General features: G+C 40.1%; 1 protein-coding gene across 3 annotated transcripts in view; it reads right to left on the bottom strand.

Annotated features, from left to right (window-relative positions):
* The window catches only part of TSPAN4 (tetraspanin 4), a 366,079-nt gene that overhangs the window by 328,240 nt on the left and 11,651 nt on the right, over nucleotides 1-26,188 (bottom strand). The window contains exon 2 of one of the 3 annotated variants that reach the window (XM_075187843.1): nucleotides 15,981-16,143. The exons of 1 other annotated variant lie outside the window; for it this stretch is intronic. The gene's annotated coding sequence lies outside the window, so the exon portion shown is untranslated. The remainder of the gene's footprint in view (nucleotides 1-15,980; nucleotides 16,144-26,188) is intronic. One more of the 3 variants, XM_075187844.1, reaches the window with a different exon arrangement.

Genomic DNA, 26,188 nt, shown 5'->3' with positions numbered 1-26,188 from the left:
TGTCCAAATGTTATCACACAGTTGCTCTGTTTTATGACTGAGACTTTGTCAGCGTTAAACGTTTCTAAAACAAATAAATTCTAATTTATTAACACCTGTCCAGCAGTTTTTCCCTAAGCTCATCAATACAGGTGGCACTGGCCTGCTTAATGCACACAGTTTCCAGAGATGTTGACAGAATTAATGGATAGGTGTTCAAATTGAAAAACTTCTAAATAATTTGTGGCAGCCTTGCTTTTTCCTTGTCGATATGCCACTGCATCTACATACTTGTGGGGGTCTATTACCCATACTTACCAACTTTTTTCAGTTGGTGTCCGTGAACCTCGCTGGGGCAGGTGGGCAGTGCGGGAGGCAGGGCTCCAAAATCACGTTATTTTGGCCCTGCCCCGGTGACGTAATGACGCAAAACGCATCATTTTACAAGGTGGGAGCGGGGGCCAAAACGCCACGATACTCTGGGGAACCGCATCATTTTGGCCCTAATTCGGGCAGATGCGGGAGATTGCCACACTCTCCCGGGAGTCCGGGAGACCCACCCAAAATGCGGGGAGTCTCCCGGACATTCCGGGAGAGTTGGCAAGTATGCTATTACCTCTGCAAGTTGGTGGGCAGCTTGGGCAGCTGCTGTGCCCCTATATATGGGAACAAGCACAATTTATCCTTACACTAGTCTCTGCTGAAGTGTAGCAGGAGTGTGCTCGATGTAGAAGAATGCCCCCTCTCCAACTTGTGTCAGCTGATTCTCTAGGTGTATAATAGCCGATATCCCGTGGGGAGTACTTACCTTTAAAAACTGTGTGCATGTATGACTCAACTCCATCGCTCCCAACATTCAGAATCTCAAACTCTGTCCACAAATTAACATATTTAGCCAAAACCTCAGCCATTCTCACCCTAAGCCCGCCCCTTTTGTGGGCATCCCGCCGAAATGAGGACAGTCGGAAGGATACAACCCAGTGAAAAAGCATAGCATTGATAATGTTAAAATTTACTTTGAATTCATGTTCATATAAGACTGACCAGAACGGGAAAACTTTGACGTGAGTTGTTTAGCTTAACATGTAATGCAACACATGGAGCTAACATTACCTATTTTTAATAAAAAAAAAGTACAGCTTGAATTACCTAGAATAGCATTAATGTCTTTGGTGAGTGCAGAGAATCAAACAACTTTTTGTTTACACAATGTGGTCACATCTCTCTTGCACCCCAGTTTTCATTTCATTTTTTTTACATTCATTAAATACTTGTGGTAGAGCACAGTACAGTATAGTCCATCTAGAAGAGGTTAGGTTGGGCTTCCATCTAGTCCCTGTCTGGATTCTCAGACATCTGGGTTTTCTGGTGTCTACCACCTAGACTCTGAGCTCTGTTTTCTTGATTCTGGCCTATGCCTTATGTTTTTAAGAGCACAAGTATGTTAATTCACTGGGTACAAGACTTTACTAGAATCTACCATTCCCGGTACAGTGCTTTGCGCAGTATTAAATTTCATTTCCGTCTGGAGCAAGACTGACCGAGTATGAGACGGTTATTAAAACAGGCTTTTTTTTCCTGAGTTGATAAACATCAGTTAAGAGGTCATGGGATCAGTGTGCTTGAATCATTCTGTATGTTAGGCCTAGGACATCTGTGACTCTTTGGCAAGCTGACTAGCTTGATATTGTATGCTGAGAGTCACAAAGACGTACCCTATGCTGCAGGCAATGTATTTGTACATTACCAAAGAACCAAACAAATACAGCGTCAACATGTTTTATAGTCTTATGCAAACCATGAAAAAAAAAAAAAAATCACAAGCAGACATGACACAGACTGCAGCGAGTGCACTCATGATTTGTCTACAGGAGATAACTGGCTCTACGAAACACACAGATGGCAGCAGACAACTATACACATTCAGAGTCCAGCACTGAGCGGCATATAAACATTAGCATCATGTGGTAAGAAAGCAGATCAGCTGGCTGGGAAATGAAGCCACGCTACCCTATAATCTCCCTGCCAAAGCTTTAGAAAAGTGAGACTCAGACTTTGCTTCACTTCCTCACCAGACTGACAGCTTCACATTTGCCCCACGCCCAATGCCGGCTTGTAATTATAAGGCAGAACACTGGTATATTAACCCTTGCAGAGCCAGGCACAAAGTGCAGTACCCTAGAGGAGTGGCATACATGGATTACCGACTGGGTATACTGTGGGCTACATTATATCACCAAAATCTATTAGAAACACTCATTAAAAAGTTATACAATTCTGGCACGGCCCTTTGGATAGCTGATGCACTGCAAATTAATCATCACTCACCCCCGCTCTTCCATCTCTTGGTGGGGGAGGGAGGGAGGTCAGTAAAATCAAGTGAAAAATAAATTGGCTAGCAAGCACCGTTATACACATAATTGACTTATGTATTTCATAATGTAACTGTTTATCATTTGGTAACATAATATGACAAGACACCTTTGTCTTGTAGGTGGCTATATTGTGTATGTGTGCTTGTATACCACCCCCAGGATCTGTTGATTAATCCAATGTATCTGGCTAGTCTTCTATGGACTCGCTGCTATTTTAATACAGCTGGTGAATTGTTGCAGTTATGCTTTTGTGAAGACTTTGAGCCCCAGCGGTGATGTCTAGGCCAATAGCTGTTTATTTGATATGACATTCACCTTCTACATCATGAAATTAATGGACTGACTTTTACTTCTGGTCCATGATGTGAATAACAAACATACAAACTGACGGACCAAATATCCTACATGTAAACACACAATTATTTACACTATAATTGTATTACATATTGGTACACATTACGAACACTCATATCTGTGTGCAAGCACATCTCTGTTGGGATTACTAAATCTAATGCACTAGAAAAGAAGCCCATTAAGGCTGGGGTGTTTAGTTTGGGTATATTCAGAATACTTGATCGTAACAGTTTTTAGTCCCTTATGGTAAAGCAAAGGATACGTGTTATCACTACCCAGAGTTAAAATATCATATTTCATATCCTGTTTAATGTTGACTTGTAAATTAGAGTTAAAGATTCAGCAGAATCTTTAGTAGCAGAAACAGATGGATTTGGAGCACCCACAGTTAAATTAGATGAACTCTGCAGTAAACAGCCATTTATTCACAAAATATAGAACTTAAATAATTGGATGGAATTACTTGAAAAGATCATCATATAACACTTTGGGCTATTTTTCGCCACAAAGTCATTTTAGTGTAGAACCAACATAAGTAATAATCAACAGAGGCTCCGAACATGTCATTATAAACAATTCAAGAAATTTAACAAAAATAGCTGGTTCAGATTTTAGGAGTTGTTAATATTTCAGCAGTATATATAGAGGTTTATACAAAATAATTGATACAGCATGTGTTACTTTTAAATCTTGTTTTAGGAACTGGTTAGGTCCTAAGGTTGCAAAGTGAATGTACTGGCTCTCTAGGCTGAAAATAGCACACAGGTGTCTTGTTTATGAAGTTATGAATACATTATTTGATTTAAAAAATACTGCTGACTTTTTTCACCCATTGTTCAGGAAAACTAATGAACACAAGTTATACTGTACTGAGTGCTATATTTGTTTGCATGCAGGTATTTGGAGTCATTGGTATGATTGGGAGCTGCCACATACAGTAGGTTTACTGTTACCCCATCTACAGCAGGCCAGGACAGTCTCTCCAGGTGTTGTGTCTAAAGTCTCAGCTTACCCTGTCAACTATCAGCTGGCAAAGCATGCTGGGGCTTGTAGCTTCACAACATCTGGAGAGCCACAGGTTGCCCAGGCCTGATCTAAAGGCTCTGATAAGACTGTGCCACATTCTAAATAAAGAAGAAAAAAAAAACAAAACCTCTCTCACACACATTTCATCAATCATTGGAGTACTAGTATTTTACCAAGGAAACAGGCAAAATGATTTTCTCTCTGCAGATACTAAAAGACCGAAACATTAGTCTAACAATACCCATTTCAAGGTGGCCACCATGTGGTAATTATATCCTCTATCATACTTTTGTGTACAACTTCATTTGAAGTTTATATAACTGCGAGTAGTACTTTGTTCGAACCTCATCAGGCTCCTGTCGGCCTTTGTTAAAAGCGTCCGAGTGCGCTAGAGCCAAAGAACTTCTGCAAAGTGTTAGTTTGGAAATCTAATCTTGGTGGTGGCAGTTAATTGTAAATGTGAGGTATAATTAAAGGGGCATTTTTAGTAGAGATGTGCAGTTTGGATTTGGTGAAATCCGACAAGATCTGACGTTGGGGATCAAAGTGATGACTGTTATGTGCGCCAAATTCGGATCTTAAGGTTAAGCAAAACGTCATTTCCGGTAAAATGTTTTTTTCAAAATTTGCGATACATGTATATAGCCCTCCCTTGTTTTCTCAAGTGCCATTTTAGAGCAGACAGCGTGTAGGAAGGAGGTTAGCTGCAGTGCTCTGCTCTGAAAATATCCTCCAGGGTGAAAGAGGGACATAAAAAGCAATAGAATTCTGTGATTATTGTAAAGCAGTTCTGTAGAGATTATTAGTCAGCTAGAATAGTTTGCTGCTCAATTGCTTTTAATTTCAATCTGTCAAAGAGTTAACACTGAACAGCAGCTAGTAGCCACTAGTAATACATTGCATATATAACAGTACTAGTATATAGACTGAGTTAGATATTCTGAACTAAATCTATTTAGTGGAGGAAAACAGTGTGCTTTTGCTGTATGACTATTAGCAGCAGAATCCACAAAACAAATAGATTTATTTATTTTAAAATGTTAAGTCTTTCTAGTGCAAGCAATTTGTGTGGGACAGGGACATCTGAAATAATTTTGAAAAAAACTAGGTGTTTGTGTGTGAGGTTCAGTGGCAACTGCACACCCCAAAAACACTATATATTCAATTTTTTTCTATTTTCCAATACTTGTCAATTTTAAAAGGCTCATTCAGGGACATCTATATTTAAAATAGGATGTATGCATGTGAGAGTCAGTGCGCTTGCACCCCCCCCCCCCCTCCCAAAATAAAATTCACTATATATTCTAATCGTTTCTATTTTTCAATACTTGTCAGTTTTGAAAGGGTTATTCAGTGAAATCTATATTTCAAAAAAAAAAAAGGGCGTTTACGTGTGAGGGTTTTTCAAAGCATTTTCGACATTCAGCAACAGCATGTAGAACATTGCAGCAGCTGTAAAAAAAAAAAAATTTGCCATGCTACCAACTAAAACTAGCCCATCAGATTAATTAAACAACAGCAAAAAAAATAGTGTAAGGTGCAAGAGATAAAAATGTTGAAACACTATGCACATACTAAATTTGGAACAGTACACGGTATGCATCATGGAGAAGAGACAGTAACAATCAGACAACATTACGGGGTAAATGTATTGAAGTCCGGTTTTTTCAAGTCAGTTGACAGCTAAAACTTAAAGCGGCGCTGCCTTGTAAAGGGAAACTTGCCTTTACAAGGCAGCGCCGCTTTAAATTTTAGCTGTCAACTCGCCGATTCCCGGCGAGTTGAAAAAAACGGACTTTAATACATTTACCCCTAGGTGGACAAAGTAACAAAAAGTAAAAAATGTGTGTATTCAGGGCACTCAAAGAGCCAAAATAAAATGCATTAAACTTATTGGTATACATTGGTATACATAATGTTGTAACTTAATTATTAACTTAACTTAATTATTAATTAGCGAAATATTAACACCTTTGAAAAATGAACATATTGAACCAATTGTTTCAAACTGATAAAACGAGCAAAAAAAAGCTGCTAGAGCAGCACTTCATAGTTCACTCCACTAGTAGTGTAATGAGTAAAGGATTCTGCCTAATATATATATATATAAAGTTATTTTGTAACTAACCCCATGCGGATATTTATACATCCAAAATTAATAATATAATTATGGGGTTAAGTAGATTACACACTCGGTATTAATGCAGAATCTATACATATTTTTAAATAAATATGCTAATCGCTCAGTCCTGCTATGGAGCACATGTCTATTGGTATAAGTAAATGCACCTTATTAGGACAGAAACCGAATCTCAGGTAGGAGATATAATAATTAGCAGACCAGCATGCCAATATAAGGTAGAGTAAATCTATTATATATTCTGGTCTACTCAGATAAATCTTCATATAGGATCCTATCTGTAACTAAGGTCATCCCATCTCATAGGACTATTATGATCATATTACTGTCCCCCACTATTCTAATTAAATAGCATATTAAAACGGAGTGAGGAAGAAGCCAATGCGTGTATCGCTAATATAAGCTTTGTCAAGGCCACTAGGTGGACAGAAGCATCTATAGAGATTTAGACAAGTAGCTACGTAATTTTTAAATGATGTTATTGACAAACAAAGGTGGCCTGTACTCATACTACAAAACTTCAAAGACTATGCACACAATACATTTTTTTTTAATGGCTAATACATATAAAGAAAAGAAAAAACATATGAAGCAAAGAGCAGGGCTTTCCTAACCTTGTTTTGCTTTTATGCTCTGTACTGTAATGCTGCCCTGCTGAATCAAATCAGGGGACCCGTATATATTAATGGGGATGGGTGAAGAATCAGTTTCCCCTAGGGAAACTTCATCAAACCACGGGGTCTGCCCAAGATTTGCAACAGAGTTGGTCCACAAGAAGGGGTATAGGGGTGTAGAACTGAAACCACATCCAAAACCAAAACACGGGGGTCAACACACATCTCTAATTTTTAGAAAGACCAGGCTCAGTTGAGTGCTGGGTTTCACAAAGAAGCCATTTGCATGAACCATGCACACTCTACATGGGAAAGTGAGCATGCCAATGTAATAAAACCAGAAAATGACAACATTCACATATTTAATAAAGTTAGTGTAGATGTCCCCTCACTTTGAGGATACGTTTAAGACATAAATAAGGTTGAAAGGAGCAGTATTTTAGGAGAAAAATGGAAAATTGTAATTACTGAAGGGTTGATATAAAGCTTTACCAAGTAATGTTTTTACATATTACACCATGAGCTGTTCCATGTGACTGAAAGTCCTGCATATAGTCGCACAGACTAAGTACTTTCTAAACCAGACGTTCTCCTGTGTATGTGTGAAGGGGAAAATGGCTCATATGCACATAACAATGTGCTATGCATCCACATATTTTGTAGTTAGGACATTTTCTGCATTAGATAAATAGATAAGTATAAGGGAAGGAAAAATCTGACATTTGGTAGAGGAAAAAAACAAACACTGATTATAGGCTTCTACATCCAGTCTTATTGATGATACAGACAGCTTGGAAAGAAAGTTTAATTGCATTCATTCATCAATCATGTTTTATTCGAGTAAGCAGGAATTTTCCAATTCAATTGGGATTTTCTAAGGTTTAGAAAAGTTAAAGTTGAAACCAGGGGTCATTTGGAAATTGACAGTAGATTATCAATGAAAATAAATGTTTGTGACTTCCAGAATTAATAGCAGGAAAAAATATGTTGATCAGCACTTACACATTTAAGGACTATAGGAAGATTTATCATGATTTAATAAGATACGAGTTAAAACACAGTAGCCAGATATAAAAAATAATTCTCCCATAAGCACTATTGCTGCAATCACTGCCAAGCTCTATAGCTTGAAATTTCACAACATCCCAATACTATAAAGTAAATGTATTCTCAGTGCCACTAAGAGAAATTCTGTGCCCTATGGCAGCAACTTCTTTGAGCCCCTGCCATAGCCTTAAAGGGGGACGGGGCCATACCAGTTTGGTGGCTCCTCCCACCAGAGGCAGGTAGGGGCTCTAGTACTTTACACCTGCAGCTGTCCAGATTCTTCATATCTATCATATAAGTTATTTTACTTACACAGAGAGCACTACTTATTTTTTCTTCTATTTGGGACATATAATGGAGGAGAATGTTTATTTTCACAACATTAATTAAAACTTTCACATTATTAAGGCGAGTCCAATGATTTAAACTTTACATATATAGACGACCTGATTAATCAAGGGATGCATACTGAGGGCGATGTGCGTTTGTTTCAGAGTGCACGTAATTCGGGTCTGCACACGCCCAAATTCAAGAAGAAACGGATCTGAAGATACATACGCTGATGAATAATGGTTTAGGTCTGCACTGCTCTACTGCACAGGACACTGCAGGAAATGTCCAATGCTTATGTGGAATATAAATTCTCAAAAGAACACACATGGGAAAAAAAAATATTGAATTAATGTCACCAAGTAATAATATAGGCATTATTGTCAAAACATTAAAAAATAAAGAAAAAATAATTAGGATGTTATGAATGTGTACTGTACATAAAATACATTTTTACAGTTGCTACGGATTGTATACACCTGGTCTAACATTAATACACTGCTGTCATCAGGGGCGGATCTAGAAAACTGGTGTACCCGGGGCGATTGGGGGGGGGGGATTTAGGCCCCTCCCCTTTCTAACATCTTAGACTGCCGACGGCTGCACAGTATGTGCAGGTCCGTCCAGCCGTGACAGGCAGGGACAGTGTGCTCTGACAGCCGTCGGCAGCAAGTGTCTGCTAGGGGGGGCGATCGCCCCCCCTGGATCCGCCACTGGCTGTCATCACTAGTAATAGGCACTTTAGACTAGACTTGTAGCTGTGACAAGAGATACGACTGAAAAACAAATACTTTGAGATGCCCACGACTTGGTTTGGACGCTACTGCATGTGCTCGAGATCGAGATATGCTCCTTCCCTGCCCTGTTGCCTCCCTGAAATCATAGGCTGTAGTAAGTGTCCTTTGCGCTCAGAGATTAATTGAGGGTGGCTGCGTACAGAGGCATATAGGCCAGTTCAGGGCATGTGCGGAGTGATTTTGCGGATTGTATGCACAAAATCGCCATTTACGTTCCTTGATGAATCAGGCCACAGTGTGCACTGTTATTCTTGGATTTTTTGATTTTATGTTTCTCCCCACTTTACTTCACCCTGGGAGTACATTTTATTGGCTATGAAGACATCTTCCACATTCTTCACCCCAAGAAGGATAAAAAGCACTGTCTCACCTTATTATTATTTCACGGAAAAAAGAATCACTTATAAAACAGTGTACATGAGGGACCTCATTTAGAAATATGCTCCTAGACAAACTATGTTGCAAAGCAATGGGCGCAAATGCATTTTTTTTTTTGTACGCATGATAATATTGACTGCTTTTGTATGTAGCACACAAATATGGGACAGCTATATTTTTACCCTGCAATTTAGAGTTGAGCCCCTGCCCAACTCTGAATCTGTCCTCACATTATAAAACGTGCACCACCAGCTGCAGTGCAACTTGTTTTGCCCAGGTACAAATTTGATCCTTTTCTTGCTTTGCCCCAAACTCTAAATGAGGCCCTAGGTCTTTTCTCTTTCTTTACTTGGCCCCAAGCCAAGGATGAAATATACACATTGAGAAGAAAAGTTGTCATTCCTTTAGAAAGGTTTATATCTCTCCTTTAATTGGCGAGTGAGAATTTTATTTCACATTTCAATGTGTATTGACACGCAGTCACATCAATTTACATTACATTATATTAAGTACATTAATTAGACCCCATGCAAATCAGTCATTCAAATCAACTGAAGTCACCATTGCAATCCAAGGGCCTGACTTCAGATACAAAATGGAGCTACAAATATAGAGGAGCAGGTAGATTAAAATCAGCACAACTGAATTGCCTAAAAAGGTTATGGGTCAAGGTAACTGAGGGTGTTGTTCCATATATTAGACTGTTGTGACATCCTTTGCTACTACTACTTACTGCTCTCTGACACAATATGGTTCTCTGAGACATAATACAAATTTAAATACTATAATATATCTTCTGTCACTATATACTATATGTTTAAATGCTATAATATGCACAGGCACACACTTAGGGGGGCTTCCATTTGCCCGGAGACCACATCACCAGCCCAGGAACGTGGTGATGGACTCATTGATAGGCTGGTCCCTCCCCTGGGTCCAGCCACTTTATTGCATGCTGCTTGGAAACTTACAGATCCGTTCCTCCCCTCCCTTCTACTCCATCTGCCAGACTTTCCCTGCTGAGGTGCGTATGGCTGGATATGTGCGCCGAGACTCAGCTAGAAGACTTTGTCTCTGAAAATTGCCCGATATACAAAGGTAAGTGGGGTGTGGGCTTAACTTAGTGTAATGCGAGTGGAAGAATGGTACTCCCCACCTCCTCCCCCAAGCAGGGCCCCCATTATGGGCCCCCGGGCAAAGCAGTGCACCAGGGCCCCTAGATATAGATGTAGATATATAGATGTATAGATGTATACAGATACAGATATAGATATATAGAGATAGATAGATGTACTTGCTCAGTGACCCTTGAAGGTTTTTTTGCAGGTTTTTTTCTTTCGAAGGATTATTTATTCTCATTAAGAGCCGTGCCTATGGGGCCACCTTGCCCGTGGGGACCCCGAGCAGCTGCCCATCGTGCCCAATGGAAAAGATGGCCCTGCCCCCAAGATCCTGCAATAGTCAAGGGGGTTTGCACACTTCCAGTGGTTTTCACACGCTAGCATAGGAACTAATATTAATAGTGAGTGGAAGATAATCATTTATAGGTGGGGCAATTTAATTTAATAGCGTGCATAGGGCATTTATATTGCTACACAGATTGTACCACATTATTTAATGTTTAGGGGTGAAACAGGTGTATTTTGGGTGACTGTTCCATCAGTCAGGGGGACGGTATGTCTAGTTTCACAATGCTCTGCTCTTGAAGGTGAGCTGCATGTACTAAAAAATAATGCACGCATCATTGCCCATGTATCTGAAGTGCATGGGATGGGGTTGGAGAGCAGCAGAGCATTGGCTAAATGATAGTCACGATGCATGACGGTTATATCCACTCTGACGATGTGGAAACCCCTCTCTAGAGATCCTGCATTGGACCCTGATGTATTGCTCTTAAATTCTGCTCTGCGATACCATATGCTGATATGTAATGTTTTCTATACTCCTCTGCTATCAGTTCGGTGTGTGGTTCCATAGATAGTTATTTTTTTATTTATTTATTAAAATTGTTTCTATCAGCCTTTTAATAGCCAATCAGGCAAAGTAACAATAGTAGGAAACACATATTAATAAGTCATTAATAATTCTAAGCAATATGGAATAGAAAAAAGAATGAAGAATATAGATTTGTCTTTTTTGTATAGTTGTATGTAAATGGTTCTTTACATTTATATTACCTCTAGAGTAATAAGACACTTATGTGTTAAGCACCACCGATATCTCCATTTATTTTTAGGTCATGTCAACACAAAGAAGGACTTGTGATGGTTGTTAAACAGTGGAGGAATAAAAAAAATTAAAAGAAAACAACACAAAGGGAGACATTTCATTAAAAAAGAAAAAGCTCAATTATGTAAGAACAAGTTCATTACTACAATGTGTTTAGAATTTCATAACCTAAAAGCCATCACACCCCAAATTATATATTTAATATAAACACTTGTGTATAATGGATTGCAAACCACTTACACAAATAAGCACAACTTATACAAGGCTGTAGTGACTTAATAAGAACACAAAGTCTGCTTAGTCAAATAAACACCATGAAATTCCCATAGTTGGATTTGTTTTGCTTTATTTAGAGCTATGCAACTTAATCTATTACTCACATCATGAACAACTACACTTAACAGCACATCAGCTTTAAATAATAATGTAAGAATAACATTATTCCAAGGGTATGTAAAATTAGACATTTTCCAACATTAAGTCATTTTTAATGCACATTAATCTGTCAAAATAATAAAAAAATATAATTATGCAAATATGTAGTGTCATAAAACATTTCCTGCCACAGCATAAGAAACTGCTCCTGCCACCATTTTTTTTTCACAACAGGGGAAGCTGTGCACCACTGGGCAGGACAGGGGAGAGGGGACCTGTGCACCACTGGGCAGGACAGGGGAGAGGGGACCTGTGCACCACTGGGCAGGACAGGGGAGAGGGGACCTGTGCACCACTGGGCAGGACAGGGGAGAGGGGACCTGTGCACCACTGGGCAGGACAGGAGGGTGGGGGGCTGTGCACCACTGAGCAGGACAGGAGGGTGGGGGGCTGTGCACCACTGAGCAGAAGAGGAGGGAGGGGGCTGTGCACCACTGAGCAGAAGAGGAGGGAGGGGGGCTGTGCACCACTGAGCAGAAGAGGAGGGAGGGGGGCTGTGCACCACTGAGCAGAAGAGGAGGGAGGGGGGCTGTGCACCACTGAGCAGAAGAGGAGGGAGGGGGGCTGTGCACCACTGAGCAGAAGAGGAGGGAGGGGGGCTGTGCACCACTGAGCAGAAGAGGAGGGAGGGGGGCTGTGCACCACTGAGCAGAAGAGGAGGGAGGGGGGCTGTGCACCACTGAGCAGAAGAGGAGGGAGGGGGGCTGTGCACCACTGAGCAGGACAGGGGAGAGGGGACCTGTTCACCACTGGGCAGGACAGGAGGGTGGGGGGCTGTGCACCACTGAGCAGAAGAGGAGGGAGGGGGGCTGTGTACCACTGAGCAGAAGAGGAGGGAGGGGGGCTGTGTACCACTGAGCAGAAGAGGAGGGAGGGGGGCTGTGCACCACTGAGCAGAAGAGGAGGGAGAGGGGCTGTGCACCACTGAGCAGAAGAGGAGGGAGGGGGGCTGTGCACCACTGAGCAGAAGAGGAGGGAGAGGGGCTGTGCACCACTGAGCAGAAGAGGAGGGAGGGGGGCTGTGCACCACTGAGCAGAAGAGGAGGGAGGGGGGCTGTGCACCACTGAGCAGAAGAGGAGGGAGGGGGGCTGTGCACCACTGAGCAGAAGAGGAGGGAGGGGGGCTGTGCACCACTGGGCAGAACAGGAGGGAGGGGGGCTGTGCACCACTGGGCAGAACAGGAGGGAGGGGGGCTGTGCACCACTGGGCAGAACAGGAGGGAGGGGGGCTGTGCACCACTGGGCAGAACAGGAGGGAGGGGGGCTGTGCACCACTGGGCAGAACAGGAGGAGGGGGGCTGTGCACCACTGGGCAGAACAGGAGGGTGGGGGGCTGTGCACCACTGGGCAGAAGAGGAGGGAGGGGGGCTGTGCACCACTGAGCAGAAGAGGAGGGAGGGGGGCTGTGCACCACTGAGCAGAAGAGGAGGGAGGGGGGCTGTGCACCACTGGGCAGAACAGGAGGGAGGGGGGCTGTGCACCACTGGGCAGAACAGGAGGGAGGGGGGCTGTGCACCACTGGGCAGAACAGGAGGGAGGGGGGCTGTGCACCACTGGGCAGAACAGGAGGAGGGGGGCTGTGCACCACTGGGCAGAACAGGAGGAGGGGGGCTGTGCACCACTGGGCAGAACAGGAGGAGGGGGGCTGTGCACCACTGAGCAGAATCCCTTCAAGGTCACCGCCCCCACATCTCAGTTAATGTCTTATTTGTTTCTTGCCTACCTGTATTTGTATCCAATAATTTTCTTTCAAGTAAAAAATAGGTAACAAAATATGGAAAATTCAGGGTCAGCATCTTTTTTTTTTTTTCTTTTAAACAGCAATCAAGAGATGCTTCCACAAACATTGAGCAATAAATGCAAACTAAAGTTTGAGGCCAGCAGTAAAAATGTTAAAAGTCGCAACTCCTTGACTGTTGGGATGCATCCAGCTTTATAATTGTTATTGTCATGTAGATAGCAAATTAATATTGTGATTCATCTAATTTATTTTATCTCTGTGGCTAGACTGTTTCCTTCTACATGTTACCTAAAATACATAAAGAAGGCAATCCAGGTAGACCATCAATTTCTGCTATTGGGACCTTAACTGAAAATATTTCTGGCTAGATAGAGAATGTTCTAAAACCCTTGGTGAGACGTACACCTAGTTATATCCAGGATACCACAGACATTCTCTGCAAACTTTCAGCTGTGGGTCCACTTCCAGAAGGCTCAATACTGGCAACTATGGATGTGGAGTCTCTGTACTCCAACATAACCCACAAGGCTGGCATAGCTGCATGCCAACACTACCATCAAATAAACAGTCTAGCCACAGAGCCGACCCTGCAGCTGATCAGGTTCATACTCAATCATAATTACTTTTCTTTTGGAAAAGACATATACCTGCAGTGTATGGGAAGTGCCATGGGTAGTAAGATGTCCCCTCAGTATGCTAATCTTTTCATGGTTAAACTAGAGGAGGAATTCTTATCAACTTGCACAATGAAACCTCTAGCATACTTCCGTTATATTGGTGATTTGCTACTAATCTGGACTGGCTCTGAAGATGAGCTGCTGTCTTTTCATAAAAACTTCAACAAGTTTCACCGAACCTTCAGACTCACCATTAACTACTCACGATCTCAGATACATTTCCTAGACATGACCCTATACAATAAAAACAATACTGTACAAACTTCAGTCTATCATAAACCTACAGACCGCCCAGCATATCTGAGATGAAACAGCTTTCACCCAGTACACATAAAGAAGCCCATCATTTACAGCCAAGCTCTGAGATACATTCGGATTTGTACAAATAGTGATGACAAAAAACAACACGTGCTATCACTGTGGAATACATTCCTACAACAAGGATACCATCCAATAGTTATAGATGAACAGATCCACCGAGCCACAAGAATACCAAGCAGTAGCGTCCTGGATTACAAACAGAAGGAGGACAACAGCAGGGTGCCTCTAGTGGTCACTTACAATCCCCATACGAACATCTTGGGGGAAATTGCTGCTGATCTTCAGCCCATATTTCAGAAAGACAATAGACTGAAGGAAATATTCACATATTTACCTCACCATTCATACAAACAACCTCCAAACTTAAGAAATCTCCTCGTTAGAAGTGCCCTATCATCACCATCAGAGACTGGCACCTTCCCTTGCAAAAACAAAAAATGCAAAACCTACACCCATGTCCTACCAACAAACACAGTCCACATACCCAACATACAACGGGACTATAAAATCACGGACACATTCTCATGTACATCCTACAAATGTTGTGTACATGATACAGTGCACAAGGTGACCTGAGGGAATCTACATTGGGGAGACCAAGCAGAAAGTACAATCCAGGATGAATCTACACAGACACAATAAAGAAGACTCTGGACACCCCCATTGGTAAACACTTCTCTGGACCAGGACATAGTATGACGGATTAAAAAGTGTTAATACTCAAAGTTTTTTTTTTAAATGACAGGGAGAGAAAAGTCTGGGAATTCAAGCTGATAAGATCATTCCAGTCATTGACTCAAGAACTAAACCTAACACCTGGATTAATGACACACTTCACAACCCACAGCAGAGTGACTCCAGATCTCTGAACTCTTAGGACTTTCACTCTTCCATCCTAACGAAAACCTCCGTTTTATTACTTTAGCTTTTCTTTATGATGTATTTACCCCCCCCCCCCCCCCCCCCTCCCATCCTGTACAAATTACTGGATGTAACATTTCTTAAATGTTGTGCCCTTTTCTCAGTCATTCATTTGAAAACTTGGTTGATTAAGGGACCTCTGTGCTCTGAAAGCTAGCAAATATAGAAATTTCTTTTGGTTAGCCAATAAAGGTATCACTCCTATAATACTTTTGTCTTTTTTGACACAAAAGTATTCAACATCACATAAACCAAAAGGCAAAAGCTAAAACACAAATCAACAATTCACAATGTGTGAAGGGGAACTAGGTTGTTCTCTCCCAGAATCCTTTGTTCCCTTATCACTATGAACTTTGGCACATGAGATCATCCAGTGGCAGAGTAGCTTTAAACACTTCTATCTGCTATGTTACTTTATACTTAGAATTCAAGAAACTTGCAAACACTTTGAAAAGTCAAGAGTAAGATCCTAAAAAATACAGTTGCAGGCTTGTGAATAAATGAACAATTAAGTGGAACAATTTATATTAAGAGCGCCATGGGACCATTAGTATTTCTGAAATCTACATTAAACTCTAGAAGAGATTAAAAAGAAATAAAGCGATTCTTTACATACCTTTTTATTCTATTCCTTAATTAATGTCTTTTCCTCTGGCATTCACAGCCTCTTCACATCAAACACAAAATCCACTTCAAGTCTGTTCTCAATTTGTCAGAAACCAAAATTGTGAAGATTTCTTTATCCTCAGTGTTTGACAGATTCTATCAAAAACAGAAATCTGAAATTCAAAATATGTACAGGAAAGAGTAGCTCAAATTTCAGTGTAAATCCATGATGTAGTGCAAAATGCCAGCAGCTGTAAGCGTCTCTTAGCGGATACTGTTCCACTGCACAGATTCCTTATATGAAACTCTTTAGAAAAGGATGGGGGAGGATAATCGGTACAATGGGCATTGTTTAAAGAATGACTATGTGGAGCAAAAGGTGAAGTTTTGTATAATAGTTAAACATAGGTTAAATTGGCCAATATTTCCCTAGCAATGTGTTGAAGTCTGAGAAATGCACAATATGGGCCTCATTTAGAGTTATGAGCAAAGCAAAAAAAGTAGCAATATGCACCTTGGTAAATCTATGCTGCAGGGGGGGGGGACTAAAAATGTGCAGATCAATTCTAAATTGCAGCGCAAAAATAAAGCTGTCCAGTATTTGTGCGATATATGGAAAAGCAGGCAGTATTTTCCATGCATGCAACATAAAATTCCATTTGAACCCCTTGCATGGCTACATGGTTTATTCGGGAACAAATTTGCACCTTTTTTTCTGGTCCTAACTCTAAATGACGCTTAATATGTTTAGCGTATAGCAGGGAGTCCTACACTAGACCCATCACCTGCACACAATAAAGGCAGGTATTGTGTGGAATGATCAGTCTATCAATTCACTGGTGAACTAACAGTAGCATATGTTATCACTAATGACTGGCCAGATTTAACATATGGGTCGGAAGCTAAACCTTGCCTTTTTAGTGTGGGTCCCCGTGATCCTTTTTACCAGTTTGTAATGTATGATCAAAAATGATTTGTAATTTGTTTAGAAGTATTAGTTTGTACAAGTGCTAAATTCCATGATCTTTTCATACAATAACATACTTCATTACTAATAGAAAATAATGGAAATAAAATATACCATGTTATTAATATAAACTGAATAATTGGTTGCTAAACTGACTCACGGACATAATTTTTATTATGGCTAAAAAACCATAAAAGTTAAAAAAAGGGATATAGTATATTGGTTACAGGAGTACCTACCTGGGTAGGCTTGTGGTAAGTTAACCCTTAACTATGTCCCTGGAAATGAAATGGGGTTTAGCACTCCATTCCCTCTGCATCTTTTAAGCAGGTGCTGGCTTGCTTGGGGGGGCATCTGCCCACCGGGCCTGTCCCACAGTGGACTACCTTGTGTTGAGTCACTGGGCCACCTGCATTATTTCCTTTAAAATAAGCTGCTGAGTCGAGTCTTGCCCCCTAGGCTCTTAACCCCTAGGATTGTGCTATGGTGTATGAATTGATGGGAATTGTCCAATGAAAACCGATCTTCTGAAATAATCATACAACTTAGAGGACTCCCAGGGATCCAATATTTAAGCTAGGTACACACCTATGCAATCTTACTTCAGATACAATTTCTATAACGACTTCACCAGCAATTGAAACGCCAGATGAGCATGCCGATTCAGGCATACACACCTACATAATTTACCTTCAGATCTGTTATTCATCTCTCATAACCATCTGCTGCAAAGATTATGACTCCGTACACACTCTACAGATATCTGCCTACACTACTGGTCGTGAATGCATACACATTTCCACATTTGCCCGATATCGTTGATCGTGATTTTGAGAAAGTTTAGAAAACCAAATCAACAGATGCAATGTGTGTTGGCATGATAAAACTTGGTCGTGGGAGCGTACACACGCTTCCAATATCTGACCAAACGGTTGTGAATCATGTGACATGCACGAAAACTGCACAAGTGTGTACCAAACTTTATAGCAGTAAGATATAGTATAAGGAACAGTTATTTTCTGCAGTGGATGGCATATAAAAAAAATGTTTGTTAAGATTACATTACACTTTCCTGTAGTCAAGTGGAAAAATTAGTTACAGGAAACATGATCAGTTAGCGACATATTATTTATTGAAGTTTATGTACTAAAGTGTCAAAGATATCTCTCAGTGTGAATCCTCATTTTGTAGTGCTTGTGGAACACTCATTAACAGTTAAAGGACCATTACACCTAAAGTACAAACTGACAGGCACTTTGAAACATTTGTAAATTCTTATGACATGGCAGACTGTAAGAAATCTGTAGGTGTACTTATGTTACTTAGCCGATTGTCAGGAAATATTTTCTAAAGATGTTCTTAGTGGTCTGTAATGGAGCTCTTGTAGAACTATTTTTCTTGGTGCTTAAATACATTTACATTAGTGAATGTAAGTCATATATATCTCCAATGTATGTTGATTTCATTTCAGACATTACCTTGAGTAAAGCTATATGATTGCCTGTTATGCATGTTTAATTTTGTGTTTCTGGAGGATCTCCAGAGAACAGTAAACAAGTCCAGCGAATCTTCGCTCTGCGTTGCACACACAATGTGTGGAGCTCAGCTCATAGAATAACTAACAGTAACAGCCTATGATTAGGATTGTGTTTGGCTCAGTTACAGGCGTTCAGAGCGGTTTGTTTGGCACTGAGCCCCGACTTTAAAGATGCTTGTGAAGATAATATAAGCATTAACTAGTTTATTGCTGATGTATGCACTGCAGGAATCTTTTTAAACAGTGACAGAAAACATGATACATGCATTCAACCAGTATAAATGGAGTTATTTTGCTGTAGGCTGCTACATGTAGCCACATCTGTCAAATGAAGGTTAGCCCCGACACTGTGTAACATCCTAAATTTGTAGTTCTGACATTTACATATAGAGGATTGTCAGAAGTCTGCCTTGTCATTCTGCTGTATGAGGCCTCCACTGATATGGTGCCCTTATATTATTAACCACAAGCATTTGTACTAGAAAAATGTACTTTAAATCACAATATGTTTACATGAGTGTTGTACTCTGTGAAGTTTTAGAGAAATTGTACTGGGCACAGTAAAGTTGTACTGTGTACAGTAGTATTATGGGAGCAGGAGTTCATCTACTATGAGAATGGAAGACATCGCAAATGATCTATGGGAAGATTTGTAGGGAATAGATTGCTGCACTGTATTTTATTGATCCGAGGTTTATAAATGGGAATTGTACACATACATATTGCAATAGGAATCAATAGGAATCATATGGGAGATACAGTAAGATATCAGCTATGAAAGTTAATGTACATACACACAAATATTGTATCATCGATGTTGATCTATTATATGTTAAGTAAGTAAGATTATTTTATTGAAAATATGTTGTAATGTTATTATTGAATAAGTAAAAGATACTATATGCACTGTGATTATGGGTTTTATACTACCTCAATAAGTAACTATTGTACAGAGAACGCTGTGAAAACATTTAATATGCCCAATTCTCCTAGTACACCCTACAAAGCTTTCTGATCCCCAACATCTATGATAGCCTCCATAAACTCTGCTCTATGACATTTATTTTTTCTAATTAAGCCTGCAAGTCAAAAGTGCTTCATAAAGTATTGGACAGCACTGGTATATAGTAGGACCCTTAACACACATATAATTAAGGAGCACTTGTTTTATATACACAGTGGATGCAGCAACTGTGTGTTTTTGAACAAATTTTAATGAGAATGCTGCCAGTCAGTTCACTATTGGTCATGCCGCATGAGTTCTAGTCCTGATGAACTGTAGTAATGTCACGGGTTCCCAGTGAATTAATACACATCATGAATTCATGAATTTTGCCTAAGTTCATAAAACAGCTGCCTCAATTGTGTGCAGGCAACAAATGCACTTTTTAAAGAAAACTCTTTTCCATTTCCTCATTATCTCCTGCTTGGCTACTCCAACCTCATCTCTCTGGCATTTCTCTTGCCCATCTATCCCACTTAAATGCAGCAACAATCCTGATCTCTCTCTAGCGGCTCCACATTTGCCTTGCCACTCTGCAAAGCCCAACAATGGCTCTGGACGTCCTTCATAATCCAAATCAAATTACTCACCTTTACCTACAAAACCCACAACACCAACCTTTCATACATCTTGAATTAATTTCCATCTCGTCTTCTTAGATCTACCTCTAACCTGTGCCTTGCCTCTGGTAGCCACCTCCCACTCTCTCCTACCCACTTATGGAATTCCCTAACACACCTGATCAGACTCTCCCACAGCCTTCAAATTTGAAACAATCTCTGAAAATCCATCTCTATTAGAGCTTACCCTACTCACACCTATGTTTTACCCACTGTCCGGTGCTGTGGCTGCAAATTCTGCAGCGCTGTACAGATAATAATAACCATCATACCTAAACAATGCCATATAGGCATTTCTCTATCAGCGGGGGTGCAAGTGTACACGCACTCACCAAACTTTGTGGTGGTGGAGGAGGGGGGGTTAAGCAAACCCAGATCTACAGAGGGGTCCCAAAGTGGCAAGAGTTTTGATATCCAGCCCTTTGGTTCATGTTGAAAGGGTTAACTGGATGGCTGCTCTTGAATCCACTCAGGAGAACTAACCATTACAAATGTCTATAGGATTCCCCCTACCCCCCTTATCCCCCATTGTGGTTACCTTTTCCTACTTTCCCTTTGTCTGCGTGTTATATGTTATGAGATTATGAGCAGCTATATGTATGGTTTGACATATCCCTTTTCTAGGTTTCTAAGTATATCTTGGCCTGGTGCCATGATGTTATTCTTTTATTGCCAATAGCCAATCATGCCATTTTGTTGGATCTGCATTTATAACCCGATAAAAACTTATTAAATCCTCCCTTTCCAAACTAGCTTTGCATCCCGTAGACATTGTTTTGTTTTTTTTTAAATGTGTAATTTTGGGTTAGATTAGATAGAGTTCTGCTTTAATCTCCTCTTCTTAAAAGCACAGATAAAAGTCCCATCTTTGTTTGGAAACTACTCTATTACTGTTGAATCCGATTTGCAGACAGCAAAGAAACATTTTAAAAAGAGAAACAGCTAAATAAAAAAATGAAAGGTACACTTTTCAGGAACAAATAAACATGTTATAGAAATGTCTTCTTTATATATTATTGTATTAGCAAATGGTACTTTATGGTGACCACTTCAAAAATGTTTGAGTTAGGTTATGAGAACTACATAATAGTGCTGTTGTGCCGCATTCATTTTTTGAATGTAAACCTAGACAGTTCTGTTCTAATGTAATTCTTTAATAGCACTATTCTGTGTATAGTCAGAATAGTAAAATCGCACATTAAATACTTTTGACATTTCAAAAACTGGAGAGATTTGAGTACTGTCCAAGTTATGGCAATATGTAAATTAACAATATTTTTAACCCCATCAATGAATCACTATTTTATGTGATAAACATTCAAACCAACAATTGACTAACAATACATTTTATATAATAACTAGTATGAGGTGCACAAATTACTATGTTATAAATGGTTCTCTTGTGGTTACTACCATAACAGATTCTTATTGTATGTCTGCTATTAATGGACATGCTTCAGTTAATGAATTTTTGTAGAATGTGGGCTGTAGGACTATACTGGGCAATGTTGACAAATGAGTATTGATATCTTCTCACTACAAGTGATCTGTGCATTGAGTAAAATGTTAACTTCTGTTCTCTAATGGATGGTGTAAAAGAAGAGAAAGATACAACTAGCTCTACAGAAATGCAGTCAATTATTCAAATATTTTATAGGAGATTGTGACTGCAATAGAAGCAGCAAATGTAATTAGCAAAGGGAAACTGCTAATGTGATAAAAACACACACACACACACATTATATATATATATATATATCTTTCAATATCATAGACGCTTCAATAAATTTGGGATATGTAGTCTACTTTTTCTTTATTTACTAGAAATCAACAGACTGGAGAGGGTCAAAGGACTGGCTTCCAAAGGTCCATGAGCCAAGCCAAGAAAAATAAATAACACCATTAGTAAAATTGCAGCAGTGTAGTATGGCAAACATGTGCAGGTAAGGCACAGTCTTCTGTGTTCCCATAGGGCACCCAGAAGAGTTTCCAGGTAGCAGATCCCATTAGAAATATCATTATTTATTTGAAAGTATATAATGTGTCTTTTAACAAGTTTATTGCTATTTTAAAAGGTGCATTTGGCTAGGATTTGACCACCTTGGGAATTGGGAGGAGATAGAACAACTGTAGACAATTAGATCAAGGGCAGCGCAGAGTAATTAAGGAAATGAGTGTGCTGATATTGTGGGGGCATTGACAGGTCCATTCATGTGAGTATGTTAGTGAGGGCAGTGTCGCACATGACAAGAACCTATGATAATCATCAAACCTTATTTGATCCTTTATTTTTATAAGGATATGCTTATGTCTATACCAAGCATGTTTAAACTATTGTACTGTATTAGCCTCTACCACCTCTGATGGAAGACTATTCCACTTATCTGCACTACCCTTTCTGTGAAGTAATTTTTCCTCAAATTTCCTCTGAACCTACCTCCCCCCAGTGTCAGTACATGTCCTTGTGTTCTAATACTTCTCTTCCCCCCCAGTGTCAGTACATGTCCTTGTGTTCTAATACTTCTCTTCCCCCCCCAGTGTCAGTGCATGTCCTCGTGTTCTAATACTTCTCTTTCCCCCAGTGTCAGTGCATGTCCTCGTGTTCTAATACTTCTATTCCCCCCAGTGTCAGTACATGTCCTCGTGTTCTAATACTTCTCTTCCCCCCAGTGTCAGTGCATGTCCTCGTGTTCTAGTACTTCTCTTCCCCCCAGTGTCAGTGCATGTCCTCGTGTTCTAATACTTCTCTTCCCCCCAGTGTCAGTACATGTCCTTGTGTTCTAGTACTTCTCTTCCCTCCAGTGTCAGTGCATGTCCTCGTGTTCTAGTACTTCTCTTACTTTGAAGAATGTTTCCCTCCTGTACGTTATTCAAACCCTTGATATATTTGAAAGTTTCTATCATGTCCCCCCTTTCCCTTCTCTGCTCCAATCTATACATATTAAGATCTTTTAGTCTTTCCGGGTAACTTTTGTGATGTAGTCCAAGCACCATTTTAACTGTCCTTCTTTGTACAGCTTCTATTTATATCCTTCTGGAGACATGGCCTCTAGAACTGAACACAGTATTCTAGATGAGGCCTTACCAATGACCTATACAGTGACATTATTATTTCTTTCTTTCTGCTATTGATTCCTATCCTTATGCAACCAAGCGTCTGACTTGCCTCCCTTTGTTACATTGCTTACCTGCCTTTAAGTCACCTGAAATAGTGACTCCTAGATCCCTTTCTTCCTCAGTAGTTTCCATTATAGTGCCATTTAATACTATATTTAGCCTTTGCATTTTTGATACACAAGTACATAATTTTGCATTTTTTGGCATTAAATTGTAGTTGACACACTCTTGACCATTCCTCTAGTCTACCTGGATCATCAATCATTGTTTTACACCTCCTGGTGTGTCTACCCTGTTGCATATCTTTGTGTCATCTGCAAAAAGACATACTTTCCCTTCAATACCATTTGCAATGTCACCAATAAAGATATTAAAAAGCACTGGTCCAAGTACAGATCCTTGTGGTACTCTACTGGTAATCTTTCCCTCCTGTGAATGCACTCAATTTACTATAACTCTCTGTTTTCTATCCTGCAACCAAAATCTTATCCATTCAACCATCTTAGAATCCAATCCCAAGCTTTCAAATTTATTTAATATTCTGTAATTTGGGACAGTGTCAAAAGCCTTACTGAAATCCAGATAAGCTACATCTACGGTCACCCAGTCAAAAAAGTCAATAAGATTTGTTTGACATGACCATCCCCCAGTAAATCCATGCTGGATGGGATTCTGTAGGTTACTGGATTTGAAATATTCTACAACTCTTTCTTTTAACAGTGTTTCCATCAATTTCCCTACTAGGGATGTAATTCTCCCTGGTCGGTAGTTGCTCGCCTCTTCCTTGCTTCCACTTTTGTGCAGTGGGACTACATTCGCTCTTTTCCAGTCCCCTGGAATTACTGATCAGGGCAGTGTTGCAGGATGCTCTGTTATTAGCCCCAGCTTGTAAAGTCCAGTTTTTTTTTATGTAGAGTTACAACAATGTGTGTGCAAGCTTTATGTGTCTGCTATGTAGACTAGTATGAAAGCCAGGTAAGGAAATGCTTTCACAGTACAAGGCTGCAGGATTGGCCACAAACCAGTAGAATGGACATCAGTTAAATGTTGCGGGAGAGACTCGGTTCCTGTTTTATTTACAGCACAGCGTATCTCTAATTCAAATAGTATTTTTAAGTAATCTATCAGTGGTGGGGTAAGATTGCACTAGGCCAATGATGGAAACAAATGATATCTTATTTTCGACTGTATGTTGTGCAGAGGTTTACCTGGCTTAGGACCCATGCAGAGGTATCTTGCCACTTCTTTTCGGTGGGTGATCTTAATGGCTCCTTTGAAAGTCGGTGATAGGCACCAAAGATCTCTGGTGGATTCTGTGGCAAGTTTGTTAATGGCTCTCTGCTGTGGTGGGTGATGGGTAGTGAGTAGGCATATGAGCACTGAATCCCATCAAACAGGTGGGTAATCAATCTTCTTGATGTCTGGATGGGTGGAATAGACCACACAGGCAGGGAAAAGCTTGAAGATAGCCACCACTGTACGTGGTAGGATGACCGGTCTCCTGTGAAATGATGTTTATCTATTGTATGCTGAGTTGATGTTTTAGGGAGGACCCCTGGATTCACTTGGAATAACTATCTGATGTGAGTGCGTATTATGTGTTAAATTGCTCAAAAAGGGACCTTATGCCATTGCCCACTATGGCACAAGATTCATGTCTAAATGCAAATGACACCTACTAATGCCTTTGACTTGAAGGGCAGTATGGGGGAGGGAAGGGGCAGATGCACATAGCCCATGTAGAGTGAGGGTGTGCCAAGCACATGTCAACGCAGATGCGGCCAATTTAAGCTCTGGCCATCTTGTACGTACATGTTTTTAGCCATATCATTTGTACAAGCTACCGGGAAGGTGTAAGGACCGACTGACAGTGATGACGATACATACGCATGCCACTAGATGGCACAGAACATTTGTATACAAGAAAGAGAAACTATAAAAGCAGATTGTTTGTATTAAGAACATCCTGATTTATGTTAAAGTGAAAAAAAAAACATTTTTATTAATGATTGTAGTATTATGAATTGAAAATGTTTTGTATACATTTTTATTCCGCATGCGTTCGAATGGGACTTTATATTGCACATATGCATTGTGTGTATCCAGCACAGTGTTCTGTCTGTCTACATACGGCAAGTAACGTATAGGCAGTGCAGACTTATACCCAGACTCAAACGGAAACATATCTAGAGATCCGCTTCTATATGAATACGTGTGTATGTGCATGCAAATTTCATGCTTTATTTTTTCCAAATCCAAGTTGCGGTCGAATAGGAATACATAGTTGTCATTGAAGGTAAAAGAACACATGGATATGACGATTACCACATACAGTGAGCTCATCACTTTATTAGCTAGTTAATGGCAAATATCCCATGTTATCTGTGTTTCCCTACATACTGCACTATGGATAATATAGTAATAAGTATGCACAGCTGGAATACAATGACTCACTATCTGTGTGCCTGAGCCACCCACTACTTGTGCTTCTGACCTACTATCACTTTTATCAGCCAATAGAAAGAATTTACCGCTGGACAACATATATATTACATTTATATACGAGAGTAGTGAGGAGGTTGCGATAGAAGGCCCCAACTCCTCCACAAGAAAGCAGAACTACCATACTTCCAGGGATCAATCACCATAATTCTCTCAAAGTATCCTCTGAAAGCAATGAAAAACGATCAATCAACAGTAAGGAGGTCTATGTCCATTTCAGATACACCACCAGGTAACACTTCTTTGTAACTAAATTGGAATAAGAACGAGCAACACAGATTAAATGAATGTCATCATATAAATATTTCACTAACTTATCTAAAACTACTGACATTTTTCATCATGTGTAATACTAGAACTATGTGCTCTTACAATAACTTAAGACTACAAGAATAAGTTCTCATGATAGATTGGATCTCTCATGCAGATATAAACAAAACATCTTCTTTAGAACATTAAGTAAAGATTTATC

The sequence above is a fragment of the Mixophyes fleayi genome, chromosome 10 (genome assembly GCF_038048845.1).
Source record: "Mixophyes fleayi isolate aMixFle1 chromosome 10, aMixFle1.hap1, whole genome shotgun sequence".
NCBI lineage: Eukaryota > Metazoa > Chordata > Amphibia > Anura > Limnodynastidae > Mixophyes > Mixophyes fleayi.
The sequence above is the reverse complement of the archived record's forward strand: the minus strand, read 5'-3'. Positions and strand labels throughout refer to the sequence as shown.